At 37.4% G+C, this 22,275-nt stretch overlaps 1 protein-coding gene across 4 annotated transcripts in view; it reads right to left on the bottom strand.

Moving 5' to 3' along the window:
• The window catches only part of ATRNL1 (attractin like 1), a 570,901-nt gene that overhangs the window by 48,193 nt on the left and 500,433 nt on the right, over positions 1-22,275 (bottom strand). The gene's annotated exons all lie outside the window — the stretch shown is intronic.

Below are 22,275 nucleotides of genomic sequence, written 5' to 3'. Positions count from 1 at the left end.
AGAATGCATGGATTTGTGAACAGACAGGGCGCTGTGATGATGTTGGCCTGGATAAATTCTAAATGTTGTCAACTCACCAAAACTCTTCTTTTTCAGATTCTGGTTAAGTTGTTGATATTTCATGACCTGTTATAATCTTAACAGGGTATTACAATGGGCATGGGCCGGCATTTCTTAGGAAATGAGTAGTTTGAGAATTTACTCTTCCATTTGCTTGCTGCTGCGTACTTGCTAGAAATGACTGACTCCTGCTGAAATGCTGTCATTGACAACACACTTAATACATGGTAGCTCTGAATTTTTAAATTCACACAAGGTGATATTGCAATGGGTTAGGAGTATTCACATCATTCGTATGTTCTGCACCACAGCTGCAACAAAACCATAGAACCATAGAATCAGAATCATTTAGGTGGGTAAAGACCTGTAAAACCATTGAGTCCAACTGGTATCCTAGCTGCGAAGTCCACCACTAAACCGTGTCCCTGACACTTATATCTGCAAAAGCACATCTGTATATACACATAAGGCAGGTAAAGATGGTGCTGGTTCTCCACGCTGCCCCATACAGCTGTCTCTAACCAATAACAGTACTACTCCAGGAGGAAACCTTTGGAAATACTTTTCACCATGTTTAACAGGCAGTCTCTACTTTTTTACTCAGGCCAATATCAAAGTCAGTTTATCTATTACAGAATCCAATTTTGCAGTATTTGCCATCCAATCCCTTGTTGCAACACTTATCTACTAAGAAACTGTGCAAAAAATATTTTTCACTTCCAAGTGTTTGTACAGGCTTCTTTCTTAGTATATGATATACTGTCAGAATCACTTCAGATTTCCAGTTTCCTGAAAAAGTCTATGCTATTGCACTGGAAGACTACCTTCTTAATTCACAAAAATGCTGCAAGAATTAATTAAAGTGCATACAGCTTTTTGAAAATGCCCAGCACTATACTGTAAAATGTTAAGTACAATTATCATTGCTAAATTTCAGGATCTGTAGAATCCAAGATTAAGTAAGTAATTTTTCTCACATATGCACATATTTCCTGGCATGAGCTAGTGATGCCTTAAATTGGACTTTGATAAATTAAATTTTTGAAATCTTTGAGGCACCTTTAAAGTATCATCAGTATCTGCTATTAGCAAATTCAGGGATAAAACCTAAATAACATTTTGATGGTTCAGTTGCTTACGTGTGATCCTGTCTCTAAGAGCTAAGCTAAGGGAGTATGCCAAATAGAAACAATGTTTTTATGAAAACAGATTTTCCGGTTTTTTATAAGATATTTTAAAATATACTTGGAGATACGATGCTAACCTCACTTTATGTAACAACCAACAAAAAGGAAGAACTATTTCCTTCAGAGCTACTGCTGCATACTGGGATATACTGGTATGCTGTTAGAGTTCCATTAAAATTGGGTCACTACAGAAGATAATTTTTCAAAATGTCACACAAATCATCTGATGAAATTCATTTATTATGTTCTCTACGCCCAGCATAGTTCCTTGTTATCAAAGCAATACAATTAACTGGGGGAACAATTCATTATTTCAGAGTGGCAGTCTAAAGGAATCTCATTTAGCAAGTCAAGCCGATGCACAGACACTGCAAGCAAGCAAAATTTACATCAAAATACAACAGAAGATTTGATAAAAATGCTGTGGCTTAAATATTCATTAAACAAAAAATACCAAAACATTCCCTATATTTTGCAGGTTTTGTATCCAAACAACAAATGTGAATACATTTATAGTCATTAAATTTGGAACTGTAAATCTTATAGCGCTCTGTATTTGTTACCTCAGTTCATAAGTTATTACATGTACCTGCCTTCCCTGAATGCTGCCATTTAAATATCCTACCTACCATCCAGACTGGTATTTTCCAAACCCATACATGGTCTCTGGTTGCTTCTGACTCTTGAGTGAGGTGGTAGGAAGGAATACTGGAATCAGTAAGCATCCCACATGGCGAATTGATGGGTCACCTCTACTAGTTTAGGAATTACTAATTTAGGAAATTCAAGCTTAGCTGCAGAACTGAACCTATTTTTAAGTTTAGGTTGTTTTTGTACTAAATGTTATAGAAATAACCTGACCTAGTTGTATGCTAAAACAACCTCTAGCTTCTTTTAAGAGTAGGTATGGGAAGATCATTAAGAAGTGAGCCCAGTCAAATACGTAAGTGGAAAGTAATTTTTTTTAAGAGATAATTGCACCCACAGTGAGAGAAATACCAGAGAAAGCAATATGAACTTGGTTTTCTTTAGCAAAACTATTGTTTTTCCTAATGGAAGTTAAATGGTAATAGTTTATTGTCAGGAAGTAAGTGTCTAATCATAAAATTACTGGTGTGTGAATTTTTTGTTTGTGGTTGGGTTTTTTTTTAGTTGTTTGTTGGTTGTTTTTTTTTTTTTTTACAATAATGCAAAACAATTAATAAGTAGAAGAATAAAATACAGCACATCAAATGAGATTGCCTTGAAAAGCACATTTGCGATTTGTATACAAACAGCACTTCAATTCTGCATTTGAACAAAAGCATCTGAAAAAGTCATTCGTTTTGAGATCCTCTCCTCCCTGTCTCCGTAAAAACAGGCAGTACTATATATTTTAATTTTGCAGCAAAACAGCTTCATTAGGCGTGAAAGGTTAATTGCAGGTTTAAGTGCAGTTCAGGGAACAGTGCACGGGTCTGTGGTGAATAGCACAGTCTGCTACAGGAAGGCTGAGTGCTATAAACTGTTTGCCCTGCTGAAATGTTTTACTACCTCATTTACTAACTGTCTTCTTTTACTGCTTGTATTTGTAGTTCTTCTAAACCTTTAATAGCTACAGTTTTATTTCACTGTAATCAGATTTAAATGGAAATACCCATGCTGGGATGTTTAAACATTTTTCCTCTGATTGTATACAGCTACATTTGAACTGATGTAAGGCTACACTATCTCTCAAAGTAGGAAAAAACCTTACATTGAAGAAGTTACTTTTACATGCTGGTGTGCATATTTAAAACCTTTTTTCCTCCTCTATTGTTCATTTTAATGAGAAATGCATTGAGTTCTTACTAACCCCTTTTTTAAAAGTAAGGGAACAAAGAATGACCTCGGATTCATGGTTAGGCAGGTAATGTTTTTTTCAATTTAAATATGTAAAAAAACCTAGATTTTTTTTTTCAATTTAAATATGTATTATTCAGAGATAAAATTTTGATAGAAGTCTTCATTTGATTGAATTATACACATTTTCATTGTTATGCAGAATCAGAACATTCAGAAAGCTGAAGAAAATAAAATAACTACAACTCAGGTAGATCAATTAGATTTGTTTGACGTTTTAACCAAAATTATAGTCATTGCTTAAGGTGACCTTAAGCAATGAAAATACAATGATAGCTGCCATACAGAGAGACTTCAACAGAAAAGACTGGGTAAATATTATACTATTAAAGTTATAGCTTCACCCTTCATCACCCAGCAGTCTTCATGTTACTTCCATCTGTTGATTCTTTAAAGATATCTCACTGTACACGCTCACCTAATAGTGGACAGAGTCCTTTTATCATAAAGGATCTGTTATTCAAAGTCTTTCCATTGTAGAAGATGCAATGCCCATGAATATCTGTACAAATGGATGGAAGCAGTTTGAATACATACTAAGTGATGAGAATTACAGATTCTAGTACCTCATGAAGGTGACCGTAGCACACAGTGAAGCCAGTGAAGACAATTTCATGCTCATCAATAAAACTATCCTTTATTGTGTAGGGAATTTTGATGAGTTCTGTCATTTATCATTATTGCAAGTCTATAAAGAACTGTTTTTAAATACACAATGTATGTTTTGTGTGTATAAATGACACACATACAAACCCACCTTGTTCATAACACAGTTTTGTACTAGCTGTTTCTTAATTTGATGAAGAAGATCACATTCACCATAACCTTTATGGATGCATACCAGGACTGTGCACATTTATTCTTCACAGGAAGTATATACGTCAGCTATAATGTCTATAATGGTGGAGAAACATAGCTTTCAAGAAGGTTGTTACTAGGCAAGTGTTTCTGAGCACCCACTGAAAAAATCTTCCCACTTTCTATGAGGCATTGTGCTAGTTTAGTAGTTTGGTAACATTTTCAAGATTGTCCAGCACTTCCTATACTTTTCCTGTTTTCTCAACCAAACTTTCTCCAAGTAGACTAACTCATGATTAATTTTCATGACTGAAAAGGCCAGAACGTTGTTTGTCCTACACACTCCTGTACTATAGGTCAAGTTGTGTTGGAAGATATCCAAAAGGCACAGAAAATGTAACCAGAATAAAATTTGGCCTTCAAAGGCATGATCCACAAAACCTTCTCCTAACCACGTACAGACCTGATACTCAAGTGCTTACTTTCCAGGAGAAAAATTAAGAGTCATTGGAAGTTCAAGACTGTACATGGCTAGAGGAACCACTGCATACCACAAGAGAGCAAAGTTCATTTCCAGGTCACAGAACAGTTAAATCCTTCATGAGTATCTGAGGTCCCTGATCTGGCAAGTGTGCCTAGACAGTATCCAGAGATCATGGACCTAGTCACAAAGAAAAACAATCATAAGCAACTGCCAAGAAGAATAAGTATCTTGATAACCTGTATATTGATTTTTTTTAATTATTTCAATTAGATTTTTTCAAAAAGGACAAAAAAAGGTTGACAGCACTGCAAAATCACAAAGTCTTTTTTTTTTTTTTTTTTTTGTTTTGTTTCTCTTCCTGTTTGGTGCATGGATATGTATTTTAAGTTGACACCACTCTTACTACGAGAAAGATACATTAAACAAACTAAACTAACTAGGAAATTACTTTGGGCAAGTAACCTCATCAATTTTTTTCAGCGATGATTTTTGCTAGATGGGAAGACAGCCAAGAGTCCAGGAGGTATGTTTCCCTTTTCTCAGGCATATAACTTAATTAAATAAGTAAAATACAAGACCGAGCTTAAACCATAACAATAATAAAATAAATAATGATAGCGTGGAATTAAATAGCCACACACTAGTAGAGAGGAGATGTCATGGTCCTTTTGTATTATACCCTTGGTATTTAGTAATAACAGCTATCTATAAGGGGCTAAGAAACTCTTATTCCCAGAACAGACTTATAAATTACTTGCTGTCAGTTTGTGGGACATGCAGACCATACAAGAAAGGATCTTTTACGAAATGTTCAGCCTTTCCCAAATTTAATTTAGAAAAGAAAATGGCCCTACATATTTGTGTGAAATACCTGTGCTCCAAGGGGCTGGTTGTGACTCTTTTGGTATGTGTTCAGGCGGTTTCCCCTTCCCTTTCAGTGTGAGGTATCTGTAGTTTAGTCTGTAACCCAGGTCTGTACAGCACCTGGTGGCTTTACGCTGTCCAGCCCACCAGACCGCAGGAGCTGTTGGGTCTCACTGGCTATGGACAGGCAGGGATTGACTACACACTTTGGGATAGCTCTTGTCTGTTCAGCAGGGCAAACACACTATACTGATGAAGGGGACCTACTGAGGAGTGGGAGACGCTATGGTAGTGGGATTGGTCCAACCTAATGTTGATTAGCTGAAGTTTTTTCTCCCACCCTCTTGTCTCAACTCAAGCAGTCCTGGAACACAAGAATCGTATAATCAAACAACTGTTTAGTTTGGAAAGGACCCTCAAGATCATAGAGTCTGACCGTTAACCCAGCACTACCAAGTCCACCACTAAACCCTGTCCCTAAGCACCACATCTACACATCTTTTAAATACCTCTGGGAATGGTGACTTAACCACTGGGCAGCCTGTGCCAGTGTTTGACAACTCTTTTGGTGAAGCAATTTTTCCTAATACCCAACCTAAACCTACCTTGGTGCAACTTGAGGCTTTTTCCTCTTGTCCTGTTGCTTGTTACTTGGGGAAGAGACTGACCCCACCTGCCTGCAACCTCCTTTCAGGTGGCTGTAGAGAGCTGTAAGGTCTCCCCTCAGCCTCCTTTCCCTCCAGGCCGAACAACCCCAGTTCCCTCAATTGCTCCTTCACTGATTACTTTTAAAAGGAGCTAATATGAGATTATTGCATTTAGCTGGACAGCACCATCAGACCTGTACGCCCATCAGACTGCCCAAGGAAGGCAGCATGTGTGGAAGCAGAAATGCACTTACTTAACAAGTGGAAGAAGAAGGCTGAGATAATGGCTGACCTCAGCAGGAGAGGACCTCTCTGAAACTGCGTAACAGATGATAGGTGGGGAATGGTAAGTCATGGCAGGTCTTGAAGATGAATAATGATATTTGAGTCAATAGGAAAAAGGAGAGCGTGGAACTACTAAAAATTATTCCTGTGGTTAAAAAAACAATGGTCAAGAAAAAGATCTGAAATAAACGTGGTTAAGACAGTAGTTGTTCACTGTGACAGTAATTCAGAAGTAAGCTGCAGAAGTCCTGGGCAAGGGCTTTTGTTCTGTGATACAGAGGGAAGGTGGTGCTTTGGAGAGGCTGCAGGAGCAGCATTCAGCAAGACTGTGAGCTCTGGTGGTGAGGAAGCAAAGGAATGATAGTCAAAGAACACGTGGGTGAGACCAGAGAGACAGCAAGGGTGACGGTGTCATTGACACAGACTCAGGGGAAAATGGTGGAATATAAACTAATATGCATAAGTGTAATACGTTGTGGGAATGAGAAATAAACTACATAAAACTGGTCTGTAACCTTACCTGTTGGTGAACGGTAACCGAGATCCAAGTGTGTGGAATACAGACTTCCATTAAAGTCAAATATATGCATTGTGTATAAATAAAGGAAAAAACTGGACTACAGATACTTTCCCAAGATCTCTGACACCTTGCTTTGCCAAAAAAAACCACATTTAAATCCGAAGAGTAAAGCACACCTTAAGCTATAATGGTTAAACGACATTACTAGGCATATCATCTTTCTTGGACCCTATTCCTTGGGGCTCCTGGTCCAGTGATATTAAGAATATGACTGACTCCAAAGACTTAAAACAAAAAAAAAAAGTAGTTGACTGCTGAGTCTGAAGATAGAAACTTCTTCTCAGAACCTCTTATTGACTCACTTCAGATATTACGGTAGGATTGGGAAACGGTTACATTTAGACTAGTTTAGTAATAGCTCCTTAAGCTGCAATACTTATCAGTACTAAATTTCAATTAATAAAGCAGGCATCACATTTAGCCAGGAAATATATTCTCACAGAATAGCAGAACTAAGAGAATTAAAACATCTTGATGTTTTTATCTAAGAAGTTTTATCTTGGCAGTAGTTACAGATAAGTGATCTATTGTTAGTTTATAATTTTATTCCATTATTGTGATTTTTGGACCTTAGACCACAAATGGTAATTATAGAAATCTGAGAACGGACCCAACTGTTCCATTGTCATTCTCAACATGGCTGATGGCAGATTTTTATGTGCTTTTTTTTCCTTTCCCTTTTATATATTAAAAAATAAGCAACAAGTAATTAATGCATAGATAATTATGCATGTGATCAGACTTTTTCTACCTTGCATTTCTTGAATATAAGTTGCAGAGACTCTGACAAGCATTTCAGTGGCAAAATATATTTACATTTTTTTTGGGGGGGAAGCAAATTTATAGGATATGTTACACTTTCAGAAAGCTAGCTATCAAGTACAGGAATGGCAGATCACCTACAATTCACAAAATAATTGCTTAGTTATTAGCAAAACAAGAGGTTTGGGTTTTAACTGATGGCTGTTAAAAACATTGAAAAAGGAATAAACTGCTGAGAATATGTGCAAACCTCATGCAGATTAATTCCTTGATGCTCCCCCACTGCATATTACACATCATGTGTTAAAATGCAAGTAATTACACAGGTTTCTGTAATGGACACTAATATTTGAAACATTTGGATTACATTTTGAGTTTGATTACATCTCCTTTCCATGGAATCATTTATCCATATGTTATGAAAAACATCTCTATTCTTGTGATGTTGTGCAGCCGTTTAATTTGTTTTCAAGAAAATCACTATAAACTAATTTGCTACTCTGCAAGAATTTGGTGAGATACATTAATCATGCCAGAATCTAATTTGGTCTTGTAAACCTATTTCTGTAGGAGAGAAAAAAATCTACTTGGAGTACTGAAGAAGCGCTATTTTCATTTACTTTTAGCAATACCTGGTTTAATATAAACAAAATTATAATTAGTTTTGTTTAGAAGTTGGTATCACAGCTGTGACCCAGTTGGGGTTAGTTTATGAACCTCTCTATTGTAATTAGAGACATTTGGATCACAAAAGCCTCCTCCAGACCAGTACACTTGAGGTTACTTGTACAGCATCATTTTACTCTTTGTCTCTATATTCAGCAACCTACTTTTATTGAGACCATGCATGCCAATCAGAGAAAAATAAAGATAAGAAAACTGTAAAAAACAGTGAGCTTGAGTTATGACAGTTTTAAAGCTTTTTACCCAAATCCATTTGTGCAGTTGGACTCTAACCACTGCGATGAAAGCTAAAACTTTACTAAACACCGTGAGTAGGATGAACACCTGCGAGACGGAGGTTCATCCATTTGGATAAACAGAATGTGATTGCCCCTCCATTAATATCAGTGCTGAACTATCATCTCAAGTAATTAAGTAATCAGAATATCTGCACATGTGTGCGCACATGCATGTGTGTGAGTACCTGGGAAACAGAGAGAAGGTTCAGACACAACTGAGCGCTCCGAGCAGTTCGAAGGAGAAAAGGCAGAGGCATTCACTGGGGTCTGCTCCCCTCCAGAGGGGCCCTACTTGCAGGGGGTGATTTAAAGCAGATCTCTTTCTGTCTGCAGAGGAAACCCAGGGTGATTAACCTCAGCAGGTGAAATTCAGTTTTTGTGAATACCTCCCTAATGTCCCATCTGGTTGATACCGTGTATTGTCAGATTTGCAGCTTAATACTCTCCTTTTCAAGACAAAACACACAACCTTAAAGACAATTAGGTTTAAGGGCCCAAGAGGGGCCAATTCTGCCCCCCTTTGAGATAAAACAATACCACTTACATTATCATTTACTTTTAAGGAAGAAGATTAGAGCAATAATCCTCCAAGATGCTGTTTCACTCTCTTGCACCTTTATTTTGCAGGTGCTGGGTTTTTTTCCCCTGTCAAAAATTTTATTTAAACCAGAAAGTGATGAATATGTTCATACAAACAAATTATTATACTTCACCAGAAATTCAATAGGCTTGCAGCTTAATCAGAAGTAGGCATGATATCTGCAGTGCTTTCCCATAATGCATTCTCACAAGTTTTGCTTTCGAAGGCTGACGAAGTACTGCACTTGTTTCCCATTTCCAACATACTGCTGCAATATATCATTGCTCTAACCACTGTTTGGCTTGTAATTTGGTTCTGGCCAAATAACAATGCCACTTTTTTAGTATTCTGCTGATTTCCACAATTAGACATTCAGTACGTCCCCAACTACATAGCCAGCAGTCATTCTGACTAAACAAACAAGCTTGGGAGTGTAAGACAGAATTAAGTCAACAGGACAGAAAGCGTGCCCAGAATTTTGAACCATATTTTGAAATGTTACTAAAGTGACAATTGCAGGGTCCTCAGGATCTCTAACACAAGGGTGTTTGTAGTTTCAGTACCTATTAATGCCCGAGAATAGAAAAACAAAAAAAAGAACAACACCCACAAGTGCCCTGCTGTCAATATCAGGGGTGGCTCCATCAGCGAAGCTAGCCTCAGCTTATACAGAACATTGATTTTTATTAATTCTAGCAGAAAAGCTTGGTAAAAGGCTGAAAATGTTAAACCATATAAACCATTTTAAACTCCAAAGATTTTATATAAATGGCCCTGCCAGAATCGTGGTCAGCACTGAAAGAATAATTTTGAATAGGATTCCAAATATACAGGCAAGCTATACGGCTATTCATTTATTCTTTCCTGAATCTTTGGTATTACACTGAAAACACTATATTGTGATTCTAATAGGCAAAATGACACACTTAGACCTGGTTACTGTCAAAATGTGTGGAAACAGGGTTCTATTTCAAACACAGCATGTTCATAATTGATTACATACACTTGGTCCTGAACAGTCAATATAGATAAATATCAGTAAAATTATAGCAGCAGAGCACCATTTCTGTTTGTGTGACATATGCGGGTAGAGCAAATGCCTGAAACTGCAAGATAGTAACATTATGATGGTGTATCACTGAAAATATATTATATGCCCTAGGCATGCTTCCTGGTTTGGAGAGGAAAAGCTAGAAAACGGACAGTCGAAAATCACAGCTTGTTACCTAGCTCTGTGTGTACTCACACTCCAACAAGTAGCACTCATTTTCTCATTTATCAACCCCATTTAAAAAATTTAAAGAACTATTCTGGTACAATGATTACCAAACTGTAACTTTTGACATTCAAAACATTCCTGTAGATGCTCCTTTGCATCTAGAGGATGTAACTGGAAAAAACTGAAAAAGATCCTCCTGACACACCACATTTTAGGTACAACATCCACAAGAGATACAGGAGCTGTGAAATACTCCTCTCTTGGGATCAAGTTTGGCATAGATATCAGTCTGATGTGCACACCATCTTTTCATACAACAAAGTAAAATCTCTCACTCATTTCCTGTTGAACAGGAGTTATGCTGCTAAATGGGTGTGAAAGTGAAAGGTAGAAACCAAGTGAAAGATACAGCCCAGAAATTCTCATAAAGTCCATTTCCCAGCAATGTCAGCTCCTAGAAGATGCACTCAATGGAAGTAGACCATTGGTTAGTTACTGCAGCAGCCCTTCCTCATTGCTAGTCATGGCAGTAAGAAATGGCAGAAATGAAACCAGGGAGAAGATGTAGCACGAAACATGCCCTGCTTGCAGTTTTCTCATCAGGATAATTCTTTGAGACAACAGTCAAAATTCTGAGCAATTCTGTGCATTGCTCTTCATAATATTTTCATTAAAAGCTGACATGCTGTATGAAGTGCCATGCTGTCTTTGTGTTTTCAGGATGTGATTAGGAGCTAGTTTTCATTTATGTATTTTCAAAAAGCTTTTATCATGTGATGAAGGAGAAACAAACCTTCAGCAGGACATTAGAATTCCCTTACTGCAATTTTGCTAAATCTCCCATCTGTTTTTCGAAAGCAGAAATTATGTTGTCTTCTATTTTGTATTTAACTATTGACCTTTTCCCTTTCTATTTTTCCCCCCATATGCTTTTTGATCACATATGAAAAACATAGCTACAGTTCTCTCATTTCCTGATTTTCTATATTTCAATTATACTTCAATGGCTATAAATACAGTGATGACGGTACAAAAACGTGTTATGAATGAAACCTGTTTTGTACTATCCCAGCTTCTGAGAACTGCTACAGTTTGAGTTGCTGTCTTCCGTAGCCTCTGAAGTGTCTTCTGTAATATAATAAACCCTGAATCCGCTCTTCCCTTTGCAATGCAATCGAGCATTCTGCTTCCCATAATGCTGCTACATTATGATTTGCAACTATAAATAATTATCCCAAGTTATAAAGATAAAATATAAAACTTTAAAGCAATACCATTAGACACCATACACTTGAGACTCTGAAGCAGCCATAAGCAAACATTGATTTTTATAAAGAATGGAAAAGAAGGTGAGAATGAAAAGCACAACTCCTGCTTAGGATTAATTCATCAAAAGCTTGGGTGCAAAGAATGGAACTAGCAGGCAATCAGTGGCAAACTGCACCTTGTTTCTAGCAAGTGGGGCACCACATTTGATGGCCCCTATCTTCAAAGGTGAGGAAAAAACCCCAACATACAGTTCTCAGAATGGGATTTGACAATGTGTGAGGTTCAGAAACAGAAGGCATTATCCCCAAAAGGGGAAGCATCAGAGATGAGAAGGACTTAGCAAACCTCTGTAAGGCTTGTGTCCAGGTGTGTGACCTTGTGAGTTGATTTTGGTTTGTTCTGTCATGTCTGGACAAACATTCATTATAACAGTTGAATATATAGGATTCCTGGCTTATTCCTACGCTATTTGTCGTTGCCTTCCTTCCAAATACCCCTCAATTTTCCATACCTTTATTTGCTTCTTCTTCAAGATTTATTAAGCTTGAATGTCAACACTATTTAACTGCCTTTACAAAGTACTTATTTTTCTCTGTGTAGACTTCCAATAATCAGGAATTCTCTTTGTGAATCTGATGTTAGTTACCAAGCTACTCTAATTCCCTTCCATGATCTTTCATCTCTTTGGATTGTACTAGTGTGAGAAGGTGGTGGTATGGCAGGTTTTAAAAGCTGCAGACATCTTAATAACCATTTATATTATTTGTCCTTCTCCTGATTTCTCATTTTAGTGGGCAACTCTTTTCCAAGAAAAATACACACGTCCACTAATTACAAAGAGACATAAAAATAACTGTTCACATTTGAACTGTGGTCAAATTATTTCTTTAAGACTGATGAAGTAGATTGTGAATAATCTAAATACAGCCAGCCTTATTTAATTGAGTCCCACATGTGCTTTAAGAACAATATTTACATTTAAGATTTTAAAATCTGTGTCCTAACTAGTGCACATTTTTTATGCAACTTTTCATCTTTGATGTGTTTAAACTGTGCTTTCACTACTCCTGCTGCAAGAGGGATGGGGATGTTTTTTTCTCACTGGGATGGCCTCAAGGATACCGCTATCCTTTGTGTCGATGTGAGATGTGCATGAAGCTGCTGGAGGTCCGCAGAGGCTGAGCCAGTGTGGTTTAAGCCCACTCCAGATGCACTGAGATGGTTTTCCAGGGGAGTAGGGCCAGGAGGCTCCTGCAGGAACAAACAGTCTATAGGGTGAGGTACGTCCTTGCTGTGCTCTGCTGGAGCTGCACATGCTCTGTAATATGGACAGCTGGGTGTTTTGTCTAGGAAAAAGTCTTGACACTTCCCACTCTTTGCCTTTCTGTTTACTCACGTGAAAACAAACCCACTGCCCTGAAACTTGCCTCTTCTGATCCATACCAGCAGCTGCACTAGGTCCAGACAGTGAGGACCTTTTAGTGAAACAAATGCTCAACCATAGGTAAGTCTGTTAAGCGATCTAAAGCCTGCTAGGAGAAATCTGGCCCCCCAAACTCAAGGCCTGACTTAAGTTCAATTTTCACACTTTTTTTCCCTCTCAAAACACTAGCCCTTTCAAGTCATATTTTATAGCTTTCATTTATAAAATCAATGTTTCCTGACTTTTCCATAGTGATATAAATATGAAGACAAGAGATGTGTCCAGGGAGGAAATATAGCACTAAAATACTGAGCTTTTTATCTCCAAAGTACTAAATGCAAATTAACTAATGCATGCTAATACAGTGATTAGCTACTTTGCCTAGGTTTAGTGCAATGACTATGTTTCCTAATGCCATCATTCAATGAGAGATGGTTTGGTATCACACTGAAGCCAGAGCAGCTTTTCATAAAACATAATGTGCTTAACATCTATGTATTCTCCACTGAAAAAGAATGTAAATCTATTTAAAGTACTGATATTATTTGCAAAAGACAACTGCTTTTGGAGAAACATTCTGAAATCAAGATTAGCTTTGTGTTACAGAAAGATTTCAATGGTAGGCAAAACCATAATGGATTGTTGTTGGCTAGGTGGAATGAGGGTGGAGCTACAGACATTTCACCTGGGATGACTACTGTGCTCTGCACAAATATCATAGGCATTGACCAATCACATCATCTTCTCAGGAGCAAATAGCACAGAAAGTACTTAGAGGAAAGTGCTGTCCCCTCAATGGGCCTCTCCCTTCCCTCTTCCTTTGAGGCATGAAGTATCAGACTTTGCCTGTGGGTTTCCCAGAGGACCACGCTCCATGGACAGTTGCATGGCACATACAATTCCAGTGTTCGTATGCTAGATTAGATACATATTTGTATACCTCCCAAAGTAACGAGGTCCCAAGCCACACTGAGGCCTCTGAAAGCCTCAAGAATGTAAATGATAAGAAGAAAAAATAGCAATAAACAGAAATTAAACAGGTAGCATCACAGGTATTTGTAGAGCTTTGGAATGACCACTGGAAAGCTGGCATAGTATCAGTGGTATGATGCATACTGACATCTCTTGGAAAAAGCAATCTGGAAAAAAAACCAACATGAATATAATGAATGAGCCTTTATTCTGCATATGAAAGTGTTTCTCATACTGACAAAAGAAGGTACAATATTTATCATTCTAGGATCACAGGGGACAAAAAAACAATATTAAATCATGAGATGTTTTATTTGTCAATTGGCATTGTTTTTTCTGTCCTTTGTGTTACCAGAATGATAAATGTTTTCCTTTGTGTAGGAAAAAAAAAGCTTGGATACTGGCTGTGCATTCTATATATTCATGATATATTTTTTTGAGAATTTGGTTAAATCCTCATAAATGCCAATGTTTATATTAAAGGTGCTAATAAGCTTTTTGGGATGATCTTTGTTTGCTTTTTTTCCTTCTCCACAGTTTTATTTTATAGTCTCCTTCATAATATATTATTTTCTAGGACAGATGAAAGAAGATTCAGTTATCAGAGTTCTTAGGATAACTGGTGGGAATATTGCAAAAGCACAATGTGATCAAAGCGGCTGGAAAAGCAATCCCCAAATGACTAAGGGCAAAACTGCACCAGTCCCAGAATTACAGAAAGAGCTGATGTGTATGAGACATATTAAACACTTGCATTTGAATTTTTAATATTGAAAATAAATGTCACAGCATTTTCATGAAGAATCTATTTGTCTTGAATGCAGCTCATCTGCTACTCCTTGCAATGGATTATACCTTTTACTTTTTATCCATCTTTAACTCCTGCTAAACATGAGTGGTTGTAACATCTGATAGGAGAGAATTTTTTCTTTTTTTTTTTTTTTTAGATTTTATGTTTTCAAAAGCTGGCATAGAGCATTCCAGTGATGATATGAGAGTTAACATACTTTGTTGCCAATATTTTCAAATGCAAGCAATGTCTTCTGGTTTGCACAATTCAGGGTGAATATCACTGTGCCATCTAATGTGACTCAGCTTTGAGAGCTTCAGGGCTTGGCTCTGCCTTCAGTGCCCTAAGTACACATGGCTGAACTTTTTTAGACAGCAAATACTGAACATGTAAATAAATATATAATTAGTAATCCAATTTCCAAAGAAATATAAGCAGGACACCAAGAAAGGATTATTTCATAATGGTATAATTCTGTGTATGCTTTGAGTGCTGGGGAAAAATTCCTAGAACACAGCCAACTTTATCAGACAGATTTCAATTGCTAGGGTAGATGCACTTTAGAATAATACTTAAAATTACACAGAAATGTATTCTATGTATGTTATGTATCGCCTCATGCATAAATAGAACAGCTCTTCAAAATAGCATGACGAGTTTTCATTTTCCTTTTCAGTGTAATTGCTATTACTGTTACTCAGACATCTTCTTGTAACCTCTCTCAGCCGGTCGGGGATACAGCTCCCACGGTGTTGGGTGTAATGTCTGAGCACTGCACCAGAGTTCGCAATCTAAACTTCTCACTGTGCTTACATTTTCGTGTTAAAAGAAACATATTCATAGACCTCCTTAACCCACAAACTTTTAAAGTCAGGCTGAACATGAAGATTTAGCTAGGCTTTTCTCCTATGCAACAACCTACTAAGCAATAAAAGTTCTGCAAATCACTGTCAGCTCTCAGTTACATTGTGTAGTTCAGAGGCTTTAAATTTTTTTCTGACATCCTGTTACACAGCTACTACTGATGAGACCTTTGTAAATAACCAGACTAATGATGTACAAGAAAGAACACAATTTGCCTCACTCATGCCCATTTGCACTTGCCTTGAAGTTCTAACACAAGTAAAAAAATATACTATTTTACATCAAAAATTGTCAATATAAATGCTGCAAAAATCTATGGAGCAATAAGACTGCATTAATCAACATTTTTCAGAGAGAATTGGACTAAATTATTGTGAAAACTAATAAATGAATAAGCTGCAAAATTCCATGACTTATATAGTTAATTTTAATATCAGAATGAGTGAATGAGGTTTATTTTAAAACTGTCTATGCTTAGAGTTATACACAAAATAAATAGGTAAAAAAAGATTTGTGGTTTTTAACAGATTGTAATATTAGCACAAAATTTCTGAGAAACTTTTTAGACCTCTGCAAAAGTAGTTTTGTGTAGAAAATCACACTTACGGAAGGTACAATGAAAAGTCAAGAAGTTTCCAGATTTTGATAGATTTCAGGCTGGATGAGTCAAAAGATAAGCCCTGACACTGGCAGGCAGTCTCCCTTGAAAATTTAGGCTCCATATACAGACATCTTCAGGTAAAGCAATTTCTACCTTCACCTCTGCCTCCAAATGCTGGTCTCCAAGGACTTCATTTCAGCCAAGACCTGTCAAAACTCCCAAATGCTTTTCATTACTGAATTCCTTCTGTATGTTCTCTGTCAGCTGTGTTAAAATAATAAATTCACAACCAATTGATTTTTGAAAAGGGAGAGAACCACTTGAACTCATCACCTGATTTTGTTATTTCAACAAGTAAAATCTGAAGCATATTTAAAATTGTTGTTTGAAGTCTTTGCTTCCTATGGCTTTTATGGGGTTTAAAGTAGCAACAGGTTCAGAAGAAGACATAATAAAAACAATTCTCAGTAGGATGCCTATGAGATATGAGGGGTGTGCTCCAGTCAGTACATATCCTTTACAATCATTTATATTAATGGTAATTCAGTGACAAACACCCAGAACAGACTAGTTGTCTTGGTGTTCTCAATTGGTGCTACAAAATAATAAGATATTTTTCTATTCTGATGTATCTGGGGGGAATTCAGGATACTTCTAAAATTCCTTTGAGAGGTGATTCTGTACCATTTTTGTCAGCATCAAAGGAAGAAAACACACAAAACCCAGCGCTGGACTGAGAAGGTAACAACAGTTGTATTATGTAAAAAGCAGAAAAGAGTCTTTTGAAATTGTGTGTGTAAACAAGGAGCTTAGTTTGGGTGAAGCAGTTGCAAGAACACCTTAATAGAGGATAAGATAGCAATTAACAATGAAAATTCACTGATGCAAAAGATAGTCCTCGAGATTAAAATCTTATTGAAACAAATGCTCCTACATTTTTTCATAATGAATTGAGCTGAAAGATCTGCAAAACCAGTTCACTGAACACATGAGAAGAAAATAAGAATTTGTTACTCTATAGTACAAAACTTTGTGACCAACACATGTCTCTACAGCATTAAATAGAAACAGGAATCTTGGGGAAACAGAATAACACAACAGGAGAATTAGGCATAGTGCTATTTGAAATTGCAGTGTGGTAATTATGAAAATATATACAGATACATCAATTTGTACAGTCCCTTAAAACCCCAGAAAGAATATGCTTTATCCCAAATGGAAAAACAAAACATTCAAGGGAACAAGAGATGAAATGGCATAGCAAGGAGAATAGGGCAGGGATGGATGAAGCTGATAGTGCAGGGAAGAAAGGGGCAGTGGTGGAGCTAAGATGAGCATGGGGCATCTGGGGAATATTCTGAAATGAGAGAAACTGCAGACACAGAAATGAGAGAAGCATTAAAAAGTGAAGATTGAGAGAGGTACACTACATGTGTGGCAACAGACTGCTCAAATTAGAGAAATCCATCAGATCAAGGTAGGCTGGGTCTTTGCAATGAGGACAAAGGTCGCAAATTCATTGGAGGCATCTAAATTTGGAAGGTATCAGGTCAGATTTGAAAAATCAGTGGAGAGGCATGTCCAATAAAGACTGTAGGTGGGGTGAATTGCCCTTTGACAGAAGTTTTCAGAAAGAAACATTGATCAAATCAGTAACACATCTAAAATAATATGCGCAGGTTGTGTGAAACCTTCAGATTAGATGGGAGAGAGATAATACAAAATCCAAAAAAGATATTAAAGCAGGGAAAAATAAACGTAAGTAACTGCAAAAACAGCTGTCACAGGGAATTGTTACTGAACATTTGTTTACAATGCACCCCCTAACAGGTCCTGTGTTCTTCAATGTTGCCATTTGTTGTAAAATGTGGCAACGACAGAGGTAGGCACAACAGAATAGCTAGCAGTGGTGAAGATGGTATCCATAGGAAAGAAAAAAACCCTTTGTTTTTTAAATGGGTTATATTTAAATATTATTTTTTTTAGTTGCTTTGCCACTGTAGCAAAATACGACATTACGCATCTGGAGAAATAACGTGGGATATACCAAAACCAAAGCAGTGGCTTCAGAAAGGCTCTCCATTTCAATAGATCAGGTAAGGGTAAATTGATTTTGGGAGTTCTAAGGAAGGAAAGATGTGCTAAAAGGGTTCTTTCACCCTTTCAGCAGGAAAGATTTAACATCCAGGTCTAAAGCCTGAACTCAGGAAACCTAAATGAGGTGAAATTAAAGGAACTTTGATAAATTATCAGAGTAGGCAAGTCAAGGATCCATGTGTTAAACACATGAAAATAAGGAATCAATAAGATACCCTGAAAGGTCAACAGACTTGGAGGCACTTGGAGGCAGACCATCAGAAGAAGGACCATGACAGGAAAGCACTGGAAGGAGCATACATAGGTGGGAGCAATTACAAAAAAGCCAAAGTGCCTTTTTAAAAATCACCTATATGTATATAAGTGTATATATATATGCGTCTATATAGTTATTCCAATTGAACTTATTTCACTGCTAATTTACTGAAAAATTATTCTGTCAACATCACAAACTGAAGAACTCAGATATTTCAGTAATTTCAGGATGAAACAAATTATCTGAAAACATGCATTTCTACACTATCTAGTTAATAAAATATTTTTAGCAAATGAAAACAAAACCATGAAATAAGCTTCTAGATGAGAAAAACTGAACTGAAATTATCAGATTATTAATACATTTTGGGTTTTTCAGTCTGTAAAAAATCAACATAAATACTATTTGAAATTAAGCTGTAAATACACATTTTCAGATCACCAACTACTTGCATTTCAGTCACAAAAACTTTGAAGAAACTCAGTTGTATGGTCACACTGCAACCATGTTTTCTAATACTCCTAATGATGTGCTACAAGCTGTATGTAATTAGGCCTGATGAACCTTGTCCCTTAGTAGGGACAAACCCAAGGGTTAAAACTGAAGTACAAACAAAAGATGGTGCAAAAGAAAGCAGAAAATGTACTGCCTTTGGAAAGGTCTTCCTAGATTTGAGGAATTATGGACAAGCGCTTATGTGCATCAAAAGATATCAAAAAGAAGTTGTAATTCTTGTTTAAAAGAAAAAAAGGAAAGAAAAAAAGAAAAAAAAAAGCAGGCTTGTAACCATTCAGAGATACTTTATCCTTATCAAGTGCTGTGCTGTTAAAAAAGCCCTGTACTCCATGCCATGAGTGTACAAACCCTGTACAGGAACCAGACAGTGAACATATAGTCATACATTGTCATTCTTACTCCGATAACAAAATTAAATTTTCGACATTTTCTGCATGACTAATCCCTCTTGATTACATTTTTAAGTTTTTCAGTGAATGGTTCATTAATGATGCAGAAGCCCTCTTCTTTGTGTTTCTGCTGTCTCCAGGCTGAAAGGATTGCCAGACTTTGGTGCACAGCTTCCACCGTCTAGACTCAGCCCTATTAGGTTGTTCCTTTTCTTCCCATGGAGGCATGCGACAGAGATAGAATGAACCTCAGCACTGGACTCCGCACCCTGTGGAGCCATCACCAGCCAAACTCCATTTGCTCCTCTTGAAAAGGAGCTTTGAGAGGAATTGTTGCTGGCCAAGTGCATTGGGTCTGGTGGAGCCCATAGCTGCTCTCATTGTGCTGTGTTGTACCAGCACCTAGAAAGGTGGTGATGATGCACCAGTGTTTTGACTATTGCTGAGCAGTGCCAGCACAGCATCACGGCTGCCTCTCCAGCCTCACCAGTAGGTGCCCCTTCCTCTCACCAGTAGGCTGGGGTGGGCAAGATCTTGGGAGGGGACATAGCCAGGACAGCTGACCCAAAGAGACCAATGGGATATTTTATACCATATGGCATCTGCTCAGATATAAAAGCTAAGAGAAAGGAGGAGGGAGGAGGAAGGAGGGGCATTCATTATTTATGATATTTGTCTTCTGGAGCAACTGCACTGAAGCCCTGCTTCCTGAGAAGTGGCTGAACATCACCTGCTGATGGGAAGTAGAGAATACATCTTTCGTTTTCCTTCACTTCCGCACATGCAACTTTTGCTACTGCTTCGTCAAACTGCCTTTATCTTGACCCACAAGGGCTTTTTTCCATCTTGTTTTCTCCCACCCTGTTCTGCTGAGGAGGGGAGTGATAGAGTGGCTTGGTGGGCTCCTGGCATCTAGCCAAGGCCAACCCACCACATCAAGAATAACAGCCTCACCCCAACCTACCAGATCAAATATGGAAGAAAAGTGGGTGTTCAGTGATGAATGAAAGGAGAAGGCCTGCACAGATTTCATATCTGTTGGACTTTGTTCCTCTTGATTTAAGAAATATTCCTCATATTTTTAATCTATTCCTGGAGATATGCACACAAATGCTTACTATCAGGTCAATGCATCCATCGCATGCTTAAACTTTTGCACAGGCATCTTGATCAGGACCTTACAAGAGACCCATCCTTGTCAATGGGGGTGGTATCCATCTATCCCTTAATGGAAGCATTTAATAACACTTCTAGGAGATTCACATTATTTTCTTCTTCCCTACAGTTACCTTCCACAAAAAATATTTGTGGAAACAGATGATCTACCCACAGGTTTCAGGACACTTAACATCAGAACTGCAGAATGACCCTCAAACATAGCAGACATTTGCTTCAAACCAACTTTCTATCAGCCTTGATGCAACTGTGTACACAAAAACTTTCTCTTTGAAAATCTCTTTCACAAACTGAGGTTAATACCTGGAGTGTCTAGACCAGAGATTAACAAAACCGATTTGAAGCTCTTTATAAAATGTCTGAAGGGAAATCAGTACTACAAATTACATATTAAAGTACACCCATAACAAGGGATCTATTACGGCTACAGTATATAATACAGCACTGTGCTATTCAGCAAGCACTTGTAAGGGATGTGTCAGGAGTGGGAATTTCTTTTTTCACCTCTCTGGGAATATACAGTATCACTGAAACTGGAAAATATTATAAGCATACCCGTGTGTTCATAATCTTAAACAGAGTTATCCACCACAGTATATTCTCCTGTGCTTCGGTCCCAGTATGGTTAAGGTTTACTTTAGGCTTCTAATCTGATCATGCATACCCCTAATTGTTTCAACTATTGATGTTAAATTGTTTTGCCTTCGAAAAATGTGCTTTGGAGAGACCAAAACAGAAATTAAATGCATGTGAAATAATAAAACTATTTCAATGCACTAATTGCAAAACAATTTAAAAAAGCTTCTTTTGATTAAATAATTGTTTTAATTATACATTGTACTAAGGTTCACCAACTATAAATATTTCAGCTTTTAGCAATAAGATAATTCCATGTCTACTGTTTTCCCACACTTTATTTCAAAGTGTAAATAAACTAGAAATATAAGTTACTGCAAAAGGACACCCGAACAAAACAGAAGTGTTTTCTTGTCATGTAACAGGGTTCTATCATAATATACTGTCAATAGATATAGCTAAGTGCAAACAGGCAATTCATGAATTACCTAGGAGAAACCTTAATATTGGGGCATTAGTAGGGAGACCAAACCCCAGGCTGTTCAGAAATGGCATTTGCCCACAGAGGGCTCTAAGCAGGGCTCAGTCAGGTCCCTTCTGTTGTAGAAGGGCTGCACCAAGGCATCTTTTCTGGCAGAGGATTTTCTAACTGGAAGTCTTTGCAAAAGACATGGCTTTCCCATGACTGCCGGCCTTAAACTCTTAGATTCATAGACAGTTTGTTTCCAAAACAAAATGAGATGCTTCTTGACTGCACACCGTGGCAGACCATAAATTCTCGATGGTATGTTGTCCACTGTCTCAAGAAAAAGTAAATGCAATAATTCTTATCCACGTGGCCGCGACTTTCCATTGGGCTGGTCTTAAAGCTTTCTTTGAGGGTGAGATGCTTAGAAAAGGTGTTAAAAATCAAATACTGTAGTAGTGAAAATTTAGTCAATAAAATGACTACTAAAGGTAATTGCATGATATTCCCAACGAAATACCTCAGATTTGGTATTGTCTTTATTGTTGAGTGGAGACAGACATAGTAAATG

This window comes from Falco punctatus (genome assembly GCF_963210335.1).
Source record: "Falco punctatus genome assembly, chromosome: 9".
Taxonomy (NCBI): domain Eukaryota; kingdom Metazoa; phylum Chordata; class Aves; order Falconiformes; family Falconidae; genus Falco; species Falco punctatus.
This window is presented reverse-complemented; position numbering and strand designations above follow the sequence as displayed.